The sequence below is a fragment of the Wolffia australiana genome, chromosome 6 (assembly GCF_029677425.1).
Source record: "Wolffia australiana isolate 7733 chromosome 6, ASM2967742v1".
Taxonomy (NCBI): domain Eukaryota; kingdom Viridiplantae; phylum Streptophyta; class Magnoliopsida; order Alismatales; family Araceae; genus Wolffia; species Wolffia australiana.
In genome coordinates, this window is record NC_135840.1 from 17,356,253 (window position 1) to 17,374,916 (window position 18,664).

Genomic DNA, 18,664 nt, shown 5'->3' on the forward strand with positions numbered 1-18,664 from the left:
CACCTCTTCCCCCAGCCACGCAGCCGCCCACACACGCCGCCCACACACGCCGCACATGCCGGCGCAGTGCACGCGGCCACCTGCATGGGCTGTGCGCCGACTGCCCGCCCGCACCGTGCATGCGGCCGCTCGCACACGCCGTGCACCATTCGCCTGCCCACATCGCGCACGCGGCCACTCGCGCACGCCGCACGCCGACCGCCTGCCCGCGCCACGCATGTGACCGCCCGCACATGCCGCGCGCGCGCGCGCCGTCGCGCGCTGCGCTGCGCTGACCGCCCTACCGCGCGCGCATCGTCACGCGCGCGCGCGCCGATCGCCTGCCTGCATCGCGCACGCGGCTGCTCGCACACGCCGCACGCCGGCCACCAACGTCATCGAGGTCGTCCAACGGTTCGTCGTCGACGCCGTCCAACGCTTCGAGCCGCGCGCGTGTCGGCGCTCCGCGCACCCTACGCGCATTTCACATGCGGGGGTATTCGCCTACGCCTGACTCTACAACAATGACATCTACTCTCCACCGCCGTCAGACTTAGATTTGGTTTGGATTTCCCCTTCTTCTCTCTCTTTCTCGAGTGTTTCTTCACGACGCGAATTCGGATATTGATTTCAATGCTTAGGCATCGTCACGGTGGGGGAAGACAGTACTCCCGCCCTCGACAAGGGTCGGAGCTGCACCACCAGTTTTTCATCAGTTTTAAAGTCCAAATCCGACCGCGTGTATTTCTGTGGCTGTTTTATCCCTCCCTACAAACCCGTCTATTACCCTTTACCTGTCGTCATCCATCCATCTCCTCAATCGCCCTTTTTCCTTAGTCGTCCTACGTCACAAAGTCAAGTCAATATGTATTTATATATGAATATCCAATTATCGTATTTATTCCAAATCGCCTTGTCTAGGATTTTGTCCCATATAAATACATTTTGTCCACTTCCAATCTCGGGTAGGGATTGGAAAAAAGTATCGTTTATTTGCGAACATGCAAAAAAATGAACACGAACACGAACACGAGCGCTAATAATGGGAGACAAACCTGTTTGCAAATGGGTCATGAACAGATGGATCATTTGCAAAAAGGTTCTGTTCTCGAGGCACATCATTTCCCCTCTTTCCCCATCTCTTCATGTTACTGTCCAGTACCCCTTCTTGGTTTCTCCGCCTTGTTCCCACCGGTGTTCTCTCTCTTCATCGTTACCCTCGCAGCGTTCTCCCTCTTGGTGTTCTCCCTCTTGGGTGTTCTCCCTCTCCGGCATTTTCTCTCTCCGTCATTCCCCCTCTTCGGCATTTTCCCTCTTGGCATTCTCCCTCTCCAGCATTCTCCCTTCTCCGTCTTTGGCATCTTCTTTTCCCTCATTCCTCCTTGTTCTCCCTCTCCAGCGTTCTCCCTCTTGTCATTTTCCCTCTCTAACGTTCTCCCTCTCGGTGTTCTCCTTCTCCGACATTCTCCCTCTCCGACATTCTCCGTTTCGATGTTTTCCCTCTCTGGCATTTTCCCTCTCCAGCATTCTCCCTCTTAGTGTACTCCCTCTTGGCGTTCTACCTCTTTGGCGTTTTCCCTCTCCACTCAGTTTCCCTCCAACTCCCATATCCCTCTCCTCTCCTGCTCCCTTCTGCCTCTCCCACCAGTTCCCCCTCCTGCTCCCTTCTCCCTCTTCATTCCCTCCCTTTCCCTCTCCCTTTACTTCTCCTCCTGCCCCCTTCTCCCTCTTCCCTCCTCTCCCCTTCTCCCTGTCACTTTAGTTCCCCTCCTGCCCCCTCCTCCCTCTCCCGTCAATTCCCCTCCTGCTCCCTTCTCCCTCTCCCATCAGTTCCCCTCCTACCCCCTTATCCCTTTCCTATCAGTTCCCCTCCTGCCCCCTTCTCCCTCTCACGTCAGTTCCCCTCCTGCCCCCTTCTCCCTCGTTGTCAACAAGTCGTTGATCCTATTCCACCTCATTGATCTCGTTTCTGGCAAGACCCTGTCTTCCTTTCATTCTCTCGTTCCTACTTTGGGCAAGCCTCTATCGTCGGCTCTTCATCCTCACTACGGCCCTTTGCCAAGGCATCCCCTCCGGCTAAGTACAAAAAGATACTTGATAATCCACATTATTTTGATTATAATGCTCCTTATGAATTATGAATTTCTATGTTTTGTTGCTAAGGGTTTGTCATTGCTCTCATATAAAGTATATTCCAAATGATATTCTTATTTATTGATTGGTAGCCTGTAATGAATGTTCATATGAAGCAGCATTTATGTGTTTGATCTTTCAATTGCATAATGAAAATTGCTTATAGCTATGTTTGATCTATCAATAAATATATCTATGACATATGGTATTTGATAATGAGAAGTGATACAACACATAAATAGTTGCCTTCTTCTTAAATGAGATGCCCTAGAAAGGCTTTCTAAGGCGTCTCAATATGTAGAGTCATTTTCTTGGGATAGTGTTGTTGTTGATCCATGTCTACATGTGATTTTTGTAATATATCCAACAACAAGGAACAATATAGTTATCCTCTATGAGCATTGACGAAGGTCAGACCAGCAGCAATTCAAACCCGAGGGATGAAAATTTTGAAAGGGCACAAGGTTGTACCCGTATACGAGAGACCTACACAAATACGACTACTCCGACAACCTAATATAGAAAGCGTTATGGGCGAGAATCAGCGGCCATGCAGTATTTTGAAGAGTTTGACCTAAACCAGTATGAATGAATGGTGTGCAAGGAGAACAACCCTCCAATGATTACACCAATTGGGAGAAACAAAGATGGGACGACAACTATATTTTGGAGGCACTTGCAAAAGAACCATAAGGAGCTACACGATTGGCTGAAAGGTAAACAAGTTCCAGGGACAGAGGATGAGTCGAGTTCTGGTGGTCGAAGATCTATTATTGAAATGTTGGGTTTTCCAGTAGAGTGGAATACCTTCTTATGGGTATCACATTTGAGAGAACAAAGAAGATGCTTACCTGATTTTTATGTCTCACGCACCAAGCGTGGACCATTGTTGACAACAAACATTTCAGAGAAGTATACCTTTCTCCTGCACAACATAAGATGAGAATACCATGATAGAATACCATTTGTGAATACACAAAGGTCTTATTTGGGGGAGAGAAACAAAACTCTGTACACTCACTATCAAATGTTAGGAATGTTTGCCTAATAGTAGATGCATGGAGAAATGAAAATATGATTTGCCTATTGGGAATCACAGTGCATTGGGTCACAAAGATGTGGAGACTTGAAGAGCGTGTCTTGGCCGTAAAGAAAATTGATGGACCACATACCTGGAGTTACCTCGCACAACTGGTTATAGAGGTGCTGGTCGACTTTGGCTTGGAGAGGAAAGTGACCACTATTACGATAGACAACACCGGTAACAATTGATCAATGATTACATCCTTGACAAATGCAGTAAGAAAAGTGAACCCCAACTTCGACCAAAGTTGACACATGCCTTGCATTGCCCATGTCATAAATCTTGTAGTGCAGGTTGGATTGAAAGCATTGGGAATTCCACCACCACTTACCATTGACTAGGCAGCGGAGCTAGTGGATGGGGAGTCTGAAGAAGCATGAGATGATGGGCCGGGCGATCTACCTCATTGGGAGAAATGGTTACAAGAGTTCATCAAATTGTTGCAGCTATTCGTTCATTAGATGATAGATGGAGGAGCTATGTCCAATGGTGCGCAATCAAAGATGTCTAATAGCAGAAAATTGGTATTGGATGTGAAGACTAGATGGAACTCCATACATGAAATGTTGTAGGTAGCATATAAGAAAAGAAAAGTGTTGTACAAGATGGTTCTTTTAGGCTGGAGATCATGATAGAGAAAAAAATTGTGATTGAGGAACATGAGTGGCAAATGGTAGCACATTTTGCTTGAAATTTAAAGGCTTTCTATGAAGAGTCAGATTTTTTTGAAGCTCTAAACATGTGATGGTGACAACAGTTTTATCATTGCCCAAAGTTCTTGATGACCTTTATGAACATATTGATGCCATAGACCAAGGACTCCTTTTCCCGAATAGTATTATCTTCATAGTGGAACAACGAGCTGCCATCCAAATCACATGTAGAGCCATGAGAGCAAAACTGTCTATGTGCGAGGCTCGCGTTCGGAGAAATACTGCATTCTCAGTTGTGTTAGTTGTAGATCCGCATATTAAATTAGACTCCATCGCACCAAAGGATCGTGAAAACTTGGTGGCATATGTTAGAGAACTACTGAACGACGTTAGTGAGGAGGAAGTCCCAAATTTGAAGGATGATCACAACATAGGAGGTGACGGAGGGAGTCAACACCAATGTATGGGTGATGACAAGCATGCCAGAATGGATGAGAGCTATGCACCATCCATCAATACACCATGCCAGGTTCATCCCACATGAATGGTGTTGTTGTAAACGAAATAGAATGCTCTAAGATATGGTTTGAAGTATTTTTTAAGGGGGAGATATAGTTCATGACATTGTCTTTAAAGAAGAATTAGCGGATGCCCCTTTAGTTTTTGCTGATGACCACAAAGATGAATTAATCACACTTGGTGCTCCAACCAAGGCACCACTAAGTCAAGACAATGCTCCATCCTCCTCTATTTTAGTTAAACAAACATCACAACCTCAAATACAAGTGCCCTTAAGAAGATCTACTAGAGAAAGAAAATCTGCAATTCCGGATGACTATATTATTTTCCTCCAGGAATATGAGGCTGATTTATAGATCATGGAAGATGATCCCCTTAATATAAGACAGGTCATGCAGAATTTCTACTCTCAAAAGTGGATAGATGCCATGAAAGAAGATAAAGAATCTATGGCCTGACAATGACGTTTGGATCTTGCCCCGTTACCCAAAGGTAAGAAGCTGATTGGATGTAAATGTATATTTAAAACTAAAAGGGATTCAAAGGTTAATATGGAAAGATATAAAGCTCATCTTGTTGCAAAAATTTTTACTGAACGAGAAGGTATAGATTATAATGAGACTTTCTCTCCAGTTTCATCGAAAGACTCCTTTATATTTACAATGATACTTGTAGGACATTTTAATCTTGAGCTACACCAGATGGATGTCAAGACCGTATTTCTTTATGGAGACATTGATGAGACCATATATATAGTTTAACCAGAAAGCTTTCTCATTTGAGATCCAAAGTGAATGGTATGAAAATTAAAGAAGTCCATCTATGTTCTAAATCAAGCTTCTCGATAATGGTATAAAAAAAATCATCAAATTATTGTATCTTTCAATTTTGAGGCAAATTTAGCAAATGAATGTGTGTACCATAAGTTTAGAGGGAGTAAATAAATATTTCTTATATTATATGCTGATGACATATTACTTGCCATAAATCATAAAAACCTACTTCATGACAAGAAGTTTTGTTCGAGTCATTTTGAGATGAAGGATCTCAGTGAAGCCTCATATCTATTGGGCATTCAGTTATATTGTGATCACTCTCGAAATATCTTAGGTTATCTCAGATGGGATATACTGAAAAAATCCTTAAACGATATGGCATTGAAGACTGTAAACCACTAGACACTCTTATTGTTAGAGGAGACAAGTTTAGTCTTGATCAATGTCCAAAGAACACTTTTGAAAGTCAAGAAATGCAAAATATTCCTTATGCCTCAGCTTTGGGAAGTCTTATGTATGCACAAGTTTGTACACGCCCAGATATTGCTCATATTGTTGGTCTACTTGGCTGATATTTAAGTAATCTAGGTATGGATCATTGGAAAGAACCAAGGGAGTATACCTTCAGAGAACAAAAGGACATATGCTCACATACAAGAAATCAGATCATTTGGAGATCATTGCGTATTCTGGTTCTGATTTTGCTGGATGCGTTGATAGTAGACAATCTACTTTAGGTTATATTTTTTACTGTTAGCAGAAGTAGCTATGTCTTAGAGAAGTGTAAAGCAAGCACTAATAGCATCCTCTAATATGGAAGCAGAATACATAGCATGCTATGAAGCATCAAATCAAGGGATTGGCTGAAAATTTTTGTCACAAGCTTGAGAGTTGTTGATGGCATTGAGAAACCATTGAAGCTCTATTGTGATAATCATTCAGCCCTTATGTTTGCCAATAAAATCAGGGGCTTAACAAAGTCTAAGCACATTGATATCAAGTTCCTAGTCGTGAAGGAAACGGTTCAGAATGGGAAGTTGTCTATTGAGCATATCGGGACAAACTCCATGATAGTGGATCTACTCACGAAAGGACTACTGACACTTTGTAAATTATAATGTTAAATTGATGAATATTACCTACATGTATGTGTTTTACAAGCCATATTTTCATGTTATCATAATTAAATGGACATAAATGACTTGCACTATAGTTTTATGATTGTTTTTAATTTTTTAGTATTTTTTGCATGATATTTAACCTAAGTGCATTGAAGAATTTTTTTTGTAGGGCATAAAATAATTGGCTAAAGGTTGTTAAGGGTTTTAATAATTTTTCTGGAATTTTTCCATATTTTTTTTATAATTCTCTCACCATTATATAGCCAAGAAATGATATTTAGAATTTAAAGAATATTTTTTATTTATTTGGCATTTTAAAAAGTATTTTTTCATATAAATCATGTGGCATCCACATCATTCGCCCAAAATTCGGGCGAATAATTGGATGCATTAACCGAGCGCTTTATTGGCTCAGTGTAGCATCGCAATGTGCGATGCCATAATGAGCAAATCATTATCTTGAAAACTACATGGCACAGGTGGCGAGGAAAAATGTATGCTGTGTTTTTTATTTGACTTGGATTTTTTTGCAATAAATGCACATGGAGAATCGATCTTCACGTGCATTTATTAAATAAGAATCTTCGACATAATCAATGAACGCGGAATCGATTTACCGCGTGCATTGATTGCACCCGGTAATCGATCCTGGGCGCATTAATTTTAAGAAAATGAGAAACGAGAAAAAAAACACGTGTTTCTTTTCTTAACCTTTTATAGAGAATCGGAATAGGCAACGTGGCGCGTTCTTATCCACTCAAAAGGTATGTTTTTTATATTCATTTTGTTACACAAAAATCAATGCTTTGTTTTCCGCACAAGAATGTGGTAGCGCGCGATCTGAGCACGGAGAAAACAAGGGGACGAACAAGATAAAAGGGCATTTTATTACCGCGTGGAGTAGAGATAAAATATCCCAAAACTATGATTAATCTCCAGTAAAATGGCAATATCTTGAGATCTAACAGTTCGATCGAGCTCAAATTTTGAGGGTAGGTTTGTCTTTTCACCCTGTACGATCCATACGGATGGATCTTGAAATAGAGGCCAGGAAGATGGGAAAAATCACCGACGAAGCTCTCCCCCAAGAATTTGGCCAGGAAGGACACAAGTGCTGACTTCTAAAGTCGACAGATCTTGGTCAATCTTCAAAGTTGTAAGTTTCTTCTTCATTGTTTGATCTTCTTCTTGAATGATTTTAAAATGCCAAGGCATGGGCAAATGTACATGCCCTTTAAGTTGATTTTAATGGTGATTAGCATTAAAATTTGATTCTGATTCAAGATCTGACTCTTAATTCCCAGTTCTACATTGATTTCTAACTCAAATTGCATATTACATCTTTAAATTAGGGTTGAATTTAATATCTAATTCATTTTTTCCCCAAATTCTTCTACTTTCTCTCTCTAGGTTAGATCACCTACTTTCTCTCCCTAGATCTAAAAATTTATTGTTGGAAAATTCAATTCAACATCTATAATACCTAAATCCAGAATTTCATCCAAAACTTTGGCCATCTTCAAGTCCAATTTTAAAATCCCCTTTCTTGCCTATTAATTCCCAATTTTAATACATAACAGTTGTCTTCAGAAATCATCTTGATTTAAATATTGGAAATCCGAATTGATCTGATATAAGAGTCAAAAGTATACTATCTAGAGTGTCCTGATCAAAAATACTAAGATCACTATGAAGCTTTTGCTTAATTTTGATTAATTACAAAACAAAATTGAACACAATTATGGCCCATTAAATGAAAAATTAATTCATTGTTGCATTAATTGATTTGAAATAGGATAAAAATTCTTGCAGAGTGCCTCCCTTTAGTGCGGCCCCTTGCTTGCTCTATACATAGTATTTAATGATTAAGGGCTATTATAAATGTTAATGCAGGTCTAAAAGCGAAAATAATGACATGTTTTACATACCAAATTTCAGGGTTATCAATTGGCGCTGAAGGTCTTTCATGAGTACACTGCTCATATGGGTTTAATACCTCATGAGGATATGTAATTCAGTGGGAGTTTTTATTTTGATGCTCATTGAGTAATAGACACATTTTGGAGTTCTTTTCATGTATGAGTTATCTCCTAAATTTAAGCACGTCTGAACAAACTTCAGTCGATTTCCATTCAGAATCCGGAGGACTAAGTTGGAAATGTACACGTATCACGTGTTGTGTAATTTTCATGATACACATCCATACTTGATCTATGTCATTCATTGAATTGGTGTATGTAATCATTGTTTGGGTTTAGTCACAATTATTGTGACAAAAACCATGTGGTTCTATGCCAGTTTATGATGGACGAGATTAGTTGAAGTGTCTAAATAATGATAGCATGAATTTGAGCTCCTAAAGTGATAATATGAAATACTTTTATTAACATATATATATATATATATATATATATATATATATATATATATATATATATATATTGTCCAAGTGGGAGATTGTTAGATTAATTTAATTATCTATGGATAATTATATATATATATATATGTATATATGTAATTGCATATTGTTAAGCTATGAATTACAAATCCCAATTTATATGTGATTCACTTAATGATGGGATTAAGACATTTATAACAATAAGTATGGTTATTAAATGTGTAGAGACTAAGCATGTCTTAATTATAATGCTGGGATTAATTAGGATATACTAAAGAGGATTAAGTATCACCTCTCCCTATAAATAGGGGCCAGGTCCTAGGGTCATTAGGGTATTGACTTTTCTTGTGAGCATCCCATTACTCAAAGAGAATTGAGAAAGTCATCCTGTATTGATCCAAAAAGTCTCCCCTCAAGATGGTTTGATTCGACTAAGAGGAGACGCGATGGATCGAGGTATGTTTTACATTCATTTCCATTCATGTACGATCTTCCTCATCCTTAAAAATCGGTGCAAGCCTCTTGCGGACCTCACAAGTATCACCCCATCAGTGGAAGATGAGTAAAAGAGTTACCTACAAATGTCCCATGTGTCGACTGATGCTCTCTTGTGGTGGCAAGGTGAAGGATGCAAGACATTCCCTAAGCTTTTTGTGTTGGTGCGAGATTTTCTTCCTGTTTGTGCATCCACCGCACCAATCGAACGCTTCTTCTTTCTTGGCCGTGGAATTTTCTCGTACAAACATTCAAGGCTTTCGGTCGAAAACATGTCCATATTGATGACATTATAATGTTGGTTGAGGCAACAACATATAGAAAGCAACATAGCAGAACCATTGCCTGAGATTGAAAAGGTCGAATTGGAGGAAGGGGACTCTGATGAAGAAACTGCACAGGAAGGATGGTTCATTGAAATCTCCACGTATATCTCATTTTTATTATGCATTCATTTTATTTCTTCATAGTACAATAATGCACATATTGATTTTTTTTCCTTCCATTGTTTACCAAGTACCACAGGGGTTAGTAGTTGAATACATCAATACCCTCAAAAGGCTCTTGAAAACATTTGGCATACATGACATTTGGATGTCTTCATTTTAAAATAAAAAGTTTCATTTTGAACATTTTTTTAATTACTTTGGAAAATAATTTCTTTCATACATTGAATGTGAATTGTGGAAAATCAAGTACCATGGATTATGTTACACCAAGTATTAAGGGCTTGCCCAGTGTCGATGGTGTCATTGGGATGGAGGAGGAAGCACGAGTCCAACCAAGATGCATACCATGGCGAAGTGTACAACTTCTCCAATGGAGACTTCCAAAGCAACCCCGAGACTCTATTGTTATCGTCATCAGCTCAGAGTCTGAATACGACAGAGGTAGTGATTATTTCACCAAAGCCATGAATAATGCCACCAGAGACGACAGAGTCTCTAAAAAGCAAATCACACTAATTGGGGTAAGTACATCCTTACAGAGATCCGTTCCCTCACTCCACCAGACTTCATGTTTGAGGCCCACATCCCTGCAAGGCGTGGAAGAGAAAAAGACACCACTCCATGGAATGATAGCATATTTTGGGATTGTCCCAACTTCACACCGGCAATGGTTGCCTCAGTCCAATGTAATGTCATCCACTTGGCCTCTCCAGAACTTGCCCAATTAATCCATAGGGCTGGCAACAGATGGCTCATCAGGTAATCCACTTTGTAACCTCAACGTACCTTTTTAATGTTTGTGAAACTCCATTGATAGAACAATCTATTTACTTTTGGGATAGAAATATCCTTTAAAAATTATCCAGCGAATACATGTTTCATAGTTTCTACTATATGAATCTTTCTAATGATTGAGTCATTAAATATAAAATAATGCTTCTAGACTTTAGAATAAATTGTGTCTACACACTACATAAATACTATTTTTTATTTTTTTCCACCTAGAGATTATTTCTAGGAAAGATACCTATAAATCATCTAGTGATTAACGCCAAGGAAAAATACCTACTGATAAAAATGATTAAACCATCCACTACCTAAAAATATTTCAAACATAGTGATTATTTCCATGAAATACATTTCAGAGACCAAGTTCTACTACATTATTAATATTCCTGTAATTAATTATAATATTCAGTTAGACTACCAAATTTAAAGTGACAGATTTATTTCAAACCACTTTTAGTATTCAACATTTAAACACAAGTTTTGATACCTATTAATACAGATTTAATATTCATCACTTTCGTGTCTTCAACATCCATCACTTGCCATTTTTTCCACAGAAAATATAGGTTTCGAAAATACCTCTCGTTCATGTTTGGTCGCGAACGAACACAAACGAAACGAACACGAACAAGAACATAAAATTTTCCCTGTTCGTTCGTCAACAAGCAGTGTTTCGTTTGAGGCTGAACAAGGAATTTCCCATCCCTAATCTCAGCCCCAAATCATCCCGTCCAAGTTTTACTTGTCCCGTCCCACGTCCCGGACGAAAAAATGGGTCTTGAAAATAATCCCCTCTTATCAGCTACCTCTACCCCTCGAATATTATTCTCCCTCTTGCTGCAACGCTGCCTCTCTGAGTAATCTACTTTTACTTCTCAATTTTAATCTCAATCTGTGTACGTTGTAGAGTTTCAGCAATGTTTGGGGGCAAAATTTTCCTCCCGGCAAAAGCATCTTATATTTAATATTCTTGATGTTATCTAGTTTTAGTTCATCCTGATTATTTTCCTATCCTAAGGTCAGGCTTCCGTAAAATCGACGTAAGGCCTGTCTGTTGCAGTTCTCTCTTTTGTTGTTACCTTTCAGACATCAAAACGGATGAAAGAAACAGTAGGTGGCAAAACTGAAGTATAGTCATACAAATATTTATTGTCACAATGGATAATAACTTGGAATGATGCATATTTTTTTTGAAAGATTGGAATGACGAAGATATAAAATTCCCACGTTCTCATCCATCTCTAATTTTGTTTCGAGATGAAAAAATGGGGTTTCAGCTTTTTATATGTTTGTAGATTCTCCTACCACCATCCTGATACCATCCCACAAGCCCAAGGTTTGAGGATAAATGGGTCTTCTCCCTGTCTTTCTCTTTCGGAAAGCATCACCTTTCAAAGAGAAAAAACTCTCTTACCAAATGATGAATGCTCATATTCTTTATTTTTCTGCCATTTATAATTCCGCCATTTATAACTCAAATGTTGGTTTTTTCTCTTGATATCAGAAGAAAAAGTATCAAGAGTCATGTGGGTGCCGCCAGGCTTCCAAGATTGCGGCGTTCTATGCCTTGACAACCCCCCCATATGAAATAGTGAGAGAATACTTTTATCGTTATTGAATCTGATTTTGTTTTAGATTAAGAGAATTCCCCTCTCACAAAAGGGGTCTTCTCTCTATCTTTCTCTTCGCCCTTGCCTTATTGTCCCTCGTCCGAGGCCACAGGAGGGGAAGGTTTTTGCGTCTCAGGTTTTATTGCATAACATTTCTTAGAAAACCAAAAGCTTGGAGGTACATCTTTACAAGCGGGCACAACTTTAGGAGCGTTTTTTAAAAAGAAGAGAATAAAAATGAAATAAAGGTCCTAGAGTCAAAGTCAATGTACCAAAGTAATGTAAATAGCTTGAAAGAAAAGGTTATGAAGTTTGATAGAGGATGAATTTGTAAGAAAATACTAAGGTTCTCCAACAACACTGATTTCTAAGAACAAAGGCACGAGGAGCATAAAGCAGCTTAAGCAATGTGAAAATTTATGAGCAGAACAACAGAGTGGTTTATATTAAAAAATTAAATTGATGACGTAGCTTTAGAGGGGGGATTCGCTCTCTGGCTTTGAATTCATCGATAGCGGGTAGCAAGGATACTTCTTGTATAGTAAGTGATGGCGCGTCACCACCGGACGTCATCGAGCCAGCAGCAGAGGAGCAGCAGGACTTCCCCGACCCAGCACCCGAGGAGCCGGCACTACCCAGCTCGCCACCGAGACGAGTCCAGCCACCACGACGAGCCGCCGCAGCAACACGGGATCCCGCATTCCGTTACTCGGCATGACGCGGACGCCGACCACCGGAGCACACCGTTACAGTCAGTTACTTTATCTTATAGTTTTCCCTTTATTCGTATTGTCGTGTAGCGGGGGAAGGGCCCATGGGAGGAACCCTTTCCCCCCTTTTTTTTATGTTGGGCCTGACAAGCCCGTTTCCTATTTTCTTGCTTATTTTCTCTCCCTTTTATTTTGTGTTATTGGACTTAAGGAAGGGCCATCTTCACCCATATATAAGGGGAAGAGGTGGGCTCTTCCCTTACCTTGACCTAAATTTTTGAAGAATGGCATTTTGAGAAAGAAGGGTCAGGTCGTGGAGAAGAATAGAAGAAAGAAGAAGAAGAGGAGAAAGAAGAAGAAGAAGAGAGGAAGAGGAGAAAGGGAGAGGAAGGAGGAAGGGGAGCCGCCACCGCCGCCGCCGCGCCGGCGCGCGCACCGCCGCCGCGCCAGCGCTGCGCCGTCCCGCACCGCCGCCGTCGCGCGTGCCGCCGCGCGCCATCGCCCGCCGCGCCGCGCGCCATCGCCGCGCGCCGCCGCCGCCGCCGCGCCGCTGCGCGCCGCCCGCTGCGCTGCGCCCGCCAAGGCCCGCGCGCTGCCGCGCCGCGCCGCCGCGCCACGCCGCTGCGCCGCGATTGCGTACCCGCCGCCGCGCGCCGCGCGCTGCCGCGCGCCGCCGCCAGCGCGCCGCTGCGCCCGCGCCGCGCCGCCGCGCCGCCCGCCGCGCCCGCCCGCGCGCTGCCGCGCCGCGCCGCTGCCGTGCCGCCTCGTCGCCGCCGCGCCGCGTGCCGCCTGTTGCGCCGCGCTGTGCGCCGCGCGCACGCCGCCACCAAGCTGTCGCTCGGTCGCGCTAGCCGTGACCGCCGTCGTCCGACCGCGGCAACATCGCCGCCCGTGCTCGCGGCGTCGTCCCACCGCACTGCTCGCCGTCGACCACGCCTCCTGCATCGCTCCGCGCGCCGACTGCGCGCAACCGCCCTCGCGCAGTCAACCTCCGGCGCACCCGACAACTCCCTCCTCCGGAACCAGTTGGTACGAAGATCCTGTCGCCAGCGCGGCGAAGGTACTCTGCTTCCTCGCCTCTTACGTCATTTATTTCCTTCAGTATTCTTTCGTATTGCCTCCACCGCTCGGGTTAGATAGGTGAGTGGGACAGATTGAGAGAACGACGAAACAAAGACGGCGTCTTACCTGTCCGATGCAGTCGGGGCGCCCGGCAGCGTGTGAGCATTCCAGTGGAGTTACCCCATTCGGCGGCGTGCGCCCTCGACCCACCTCGGACGACTTGGAGGGCTGGTTCGACCCAGCTTGGCGACCCCGTCCCCGCTCCGGGTTGGCTCTCATAGCTTGTCGGCGCATTGCACGTACCATCGTAGAACCATCGTCCTCGTTATCGTCATACATGTATTTCTGTTCTCCGCATATCCATCGGTTGACGTCGTGGACGTAACCCGATTAGTTAGTGATACGACACCGAGTTCCTTCCCTCGGTGACGGTCGGACGCCGTTGAGACGACGTCCGGCATCAGTAAGTGATGGGTCAAGTGACATCGGTATGGGGAATGAAATCCATTCATTCTGAACTTTCCTCTCAATATAAAGATCATCTTTGTCCTTTACAAGCAAGACAAATACAATAATGGAATGAAGGAATGTATGATTGCAACCCTTCAAAATTAGTCATATGCAGGCTACCCCAGCTCCCAATTCAGATGAAGAATGAATTCTTTCAGAACTTGTGTTCAGGATCTACTATTTGATTGAGAGCTGGCTCCCCATTTTACTCATACTGAAATCGGCCTTGAAACCAAAATGACGGCTCAGCACAAGCGACCAAATCTTGGGAGGTTTCACTTGTTGATATTAACTATGTTAAAGTAACAAAACTGTGCTCTCAAATAATATTCCAATAGAGCTGTCACTTTTTTACCTTTCATAAAAATTATAGAACAAAAGATTTACACATTTAAAGAAATAAACCCGATGGTCTACTTCTATAGCTTGGTACACTTAGAGTTGGCAAAGTAGTTGAGACTGATTCCTGTTTTCTAGCTCAAATCATCGAGTTAGGAGATTACATACCTTGGCACATGGTAAGTTGGTTTTTCAAAATAAATATTACTTATTGATAATTAAAAATTCATAGGATCCAAACTCATGTTACTTTATGCAGGTTTGGTGGAAGTACAAGAGAAGCAAGATTTTCCATAGGAGATTACTCTCTGTGGCACCTATGTGATAATATCATTATCTAGAGATTCATACTGATTGTTTTTTAATTTTAATAAAATACATAAATTATTTTTCAGAATAATACAAAGACTTTCTCATATGATTCATGTTATACGGCTGAAGAAGATTATTAGATTATTAAGATTACCCTTCACGAATTGCACACTGTGTAATCTATATTATCATATCATTTTCTTCAGATGTCTAAACACAATTTTTGAGGGTTTATTTAATGATTCTTTTTCTAAGATCAATCTAATTCTTAATCATTTTACTTGGGTGTAGACATTCAGAAGATATATCAATTTAAATTGGAGATGATTGAATAACAGAATTAATATGCCATTATTGAAGAACGATAAAGATCTATAAAAACCACAAAGTCCATCTTATCATGTATCAGATTCCAAAGACATGAAAATAATATGTAAATTAGTTGCCTAGTTTATGATTAATAATTTTTTAAGAAGAACCTATTCCACCCCCTCTAAGGTCAGCCCTGTGCAAAAACCATAAAATAACTTAGAACCTTCTTAGTAACATGATATTTCACAATTCCATGAGCACTTCGGTATTTTGATAGACATCTAGTCACTGAAGCAAACTCAGGCACTAAAGAGATTTTGGCATAGTTCAGAAACACAACTACTACAACCATACAGATTTTCCTTCATCTCAAGCCTTACATCACCAGAATTGGGGCATTATAGATTGTTTCCCTTAAGCACAGGAACTTTACAAAGATAATAGATTTTCGTAAACAGCTTTGCAACAGATTTGATATAGTCCAAGATATATTGTCAAGATACATATCTTAATCATATATTTAATTATTAAAAAAATAATAGTGAATTCTTTTTTTTTACTACCCTTATCTAGAAGCTTTATTTGACCCATTTCTAGATTTTTATGGTTTGAAGCTAGATGCTCCTTCCCACTGACTTAAAACCTAAAGGGCATGAAGGAAAGTCAACCACCAGATCCAGCTCTTAATTAACTGATTCCATTACTCTTCTATCTAATTCCTTTATCAAGACATAATAAAATGTATAATAATAGTCAATGTGTTAGCTCTGTACTCAAATTTAAGGGGTTTAGATATTCATTTATATTTGAGTTAATCATTAAAATTTATGATGGATATTATATGGCCATCAAGCCAATCACACCACCATGTTAATTTAGGTATAATCATTGAATAAAATATTACTTTCATTATTATTCCAGTGTGATGTTTATAATAAGGTCCATGAATACAGAGATCACTAGTCTTTAAGCATGTATTCTAAATATTTCTATTTATTGGATAGTCAAGATGGACATTGAATTATCCGGATAGAATAACACTAACTGATCCTACTTGTATGATAAGTATATTGATCCTGTGGCCATTTGTGTGGTGACACTAAGGACTGATGGCGCGGCGCAACACGAGCCCCCAGAAACATCTTCGGAGACGTCACCATCGTCATCGACATCACCGCCAGTTCGCGTTCAGCCCGCCTGAAAAGCCAAGGCGGCGGTATGTATGCCCGGATTCAAGTACTCTGGGTGACGGGTATGCTATCTTTGTTTTTTTTAGTTCGTCGCGTTCATTTTTAGTTCATCGTTCGTCGTTTGATCCCCGTTACGATCATGTTGTGGCGAGGGGAGATCCAATCTATAAGGATCTTTCCCTCCACCTTCTAATTGGATGAACCATCTTCTCCAACCCTTCTTATTTGGTTTATTTTGTATTTTTAGGGGTCCATCCATGTTCCCTATAAAAGGAACGATGGATGCCCTAAAAGAGTTACCCTTTGTTTTGTTGAAAAAAGAAATCTCACGAGAGACAAGGAGGGTCACGATCCAAGAGGAAGGAGGAAGGAGTAGGAAGAAGGAGGAAGAAGGAGAAGAACGGAAAGAAGGGAAAGGAAGAAGAGCTCCGTCGCCAGCCTCCACTGCCGCTGTCCAAGTCATCTGCGCGCTCGCGCCGCCGTGCGCGCGTGCGCCGCTATGAGTCATCCGCGGTCGTTCCCCCTATTTTCCCGCGCTCCGCCGCTCTCGCCCGCACGTGGCGCCAACTCCGGCCACCGCGGTCACCACTTAGCCACGCTGTGATGCCGCCATTCGCACGCACGAATCTCGGGCGCCGCCGACCGCCGACGTCGCTCACTCGCGTGCGACTCCAGCCTTTGCCCGCCATAGCTGTCCGCCTACCGCGCCGCAACCCCACCGCCCGCGCACAGACTTGCAGCTCCAGCTAGCTGCCGATGCTGCCCTTCAGCGCGCGTGGCGCCGGCTCCACTCGTCGTGGTTACTCCTGTGACGTGCAACGACCGCCTCCCGTGCACACGTCCGCAGCGTAGTCTGCCGCTGCCATCCACCTACCGTGCACCGACGTTGCGTCCACGCGTGAGCCGACAGCAAGTACGCTACCGACACTTGTGCCGTGCGCCTATGCCGGCGCCCGCGTGCGACCTTGCGGCACGACCTGCCGCCGTCGTGCGCCTACCTGCGCGCCGGTGCCGCCCGCCTACACGCAACCGACACCGTGACATCATGCCAGCCATCCTTCACCGGTTCGTAGAACTTCCTCCGCACCTCAGCTCCATCGTCCGTAGTGACACACCAGGCCAACGCGCGAAGGCGAGATGCTCGTCCCTGGACATTGATGAGGTACGCCCGTTCCGTCATCGTCTCTTATCTCTTTCAGTGAATTTTTGGTTTTCCTCCACCGCGCTCGGGTTAGACGTAGGTGACCGAGATAGGTTGAGTGAATTACATCGAAATACAAGAGCGTCTTACCTGTTTGGTACGAGTCGGGTTCGCTCGTCCCGTGATAGCAACGCCCGACGGGCTTACCCCATTCGGCACCATAGCCATCCTTGTCTCCTCGGACGAGGTTCGAAGGGTCTACCCTATCTTCCTGGGTGACTCCGTCAATTTCCCAGACGTCAGAAATTCCCGTGAGTCGGCATTTGCACGTACCATAATTTACCGCTTTGCATTTCCATTGTCATTCGCTCATTCGCATTCACCGTCAAACGGTGCCCCGTCAAAATTTGACTTTTCTTACATGACATCGGCACCGAACCATCATATTCGGTGTCGATCGGACGACATCCCGACGACGTCCTACATCAAGGACAGATTGTGGGTGATCTTTGGAGAAAGAGTTCACTGAATTGATCCGGATGAATATCTGAATGGTATTATACCTAAATGTCAATCAGGTTGATTTATGTCAGGGTTTTATAAGTGATCAACTAACCTGAGACACCAAGGACATCTCGCGAATGGACGACTACATTTTGACTACAAATTACAAGCCTCTAATCATGGGATTCAAACAAGTCATAGCTTGGATGTAGTAAAAAGCTCATGGAGATGATTGAGTGCTCAAGATGGGATCATCTGCCCTCGGTATAAGAAGAGATTGACTCAAGGAAGATGATGCAAAAAGTTCCCTGGCCAGGGTAGTGAGGATATTGGAGAAGGTATTCTCTAATGATGCCCATTACGCATCAATACTTATTGAATGAAGGAGTAGATTTTGACGATAAACCATACCCTAAGTCATTTAAGAGTCTCGCGTGGATGATGAATTATACATATATCATAACCAATGACAGTAAAGGTTCCATGAGAGAGTTCAAACACTACTTAACCTATCAATTAACTTAAATTGATCCTTAGTTAATTAATATATAAGCTGTTATAGTTAATTAATAAGGTTG

General features: G+C 42.5%; 1 long non-coding RNA gene across 1 annotated transcript; it reads left to right on the plus strand.

The window, feature by feature from the left end:
• The first annotated feature begins 11,216 nt into the window (after positions 1–11,216).
• LOC144704566 (uncharacterized) lies at positions 11,217–12,082 on the plus strand. Its single transcript, XR_013581847.1, has 2 exons — positions 11,217–11,253; positions 11,901–12,082. It is a non-coding gene; the product is annotated as an uncharacterized LOC144704566 (long non-coding RNA).
• Positions 12,083–18,664: the final 6,582 nt, after the last annotated feature.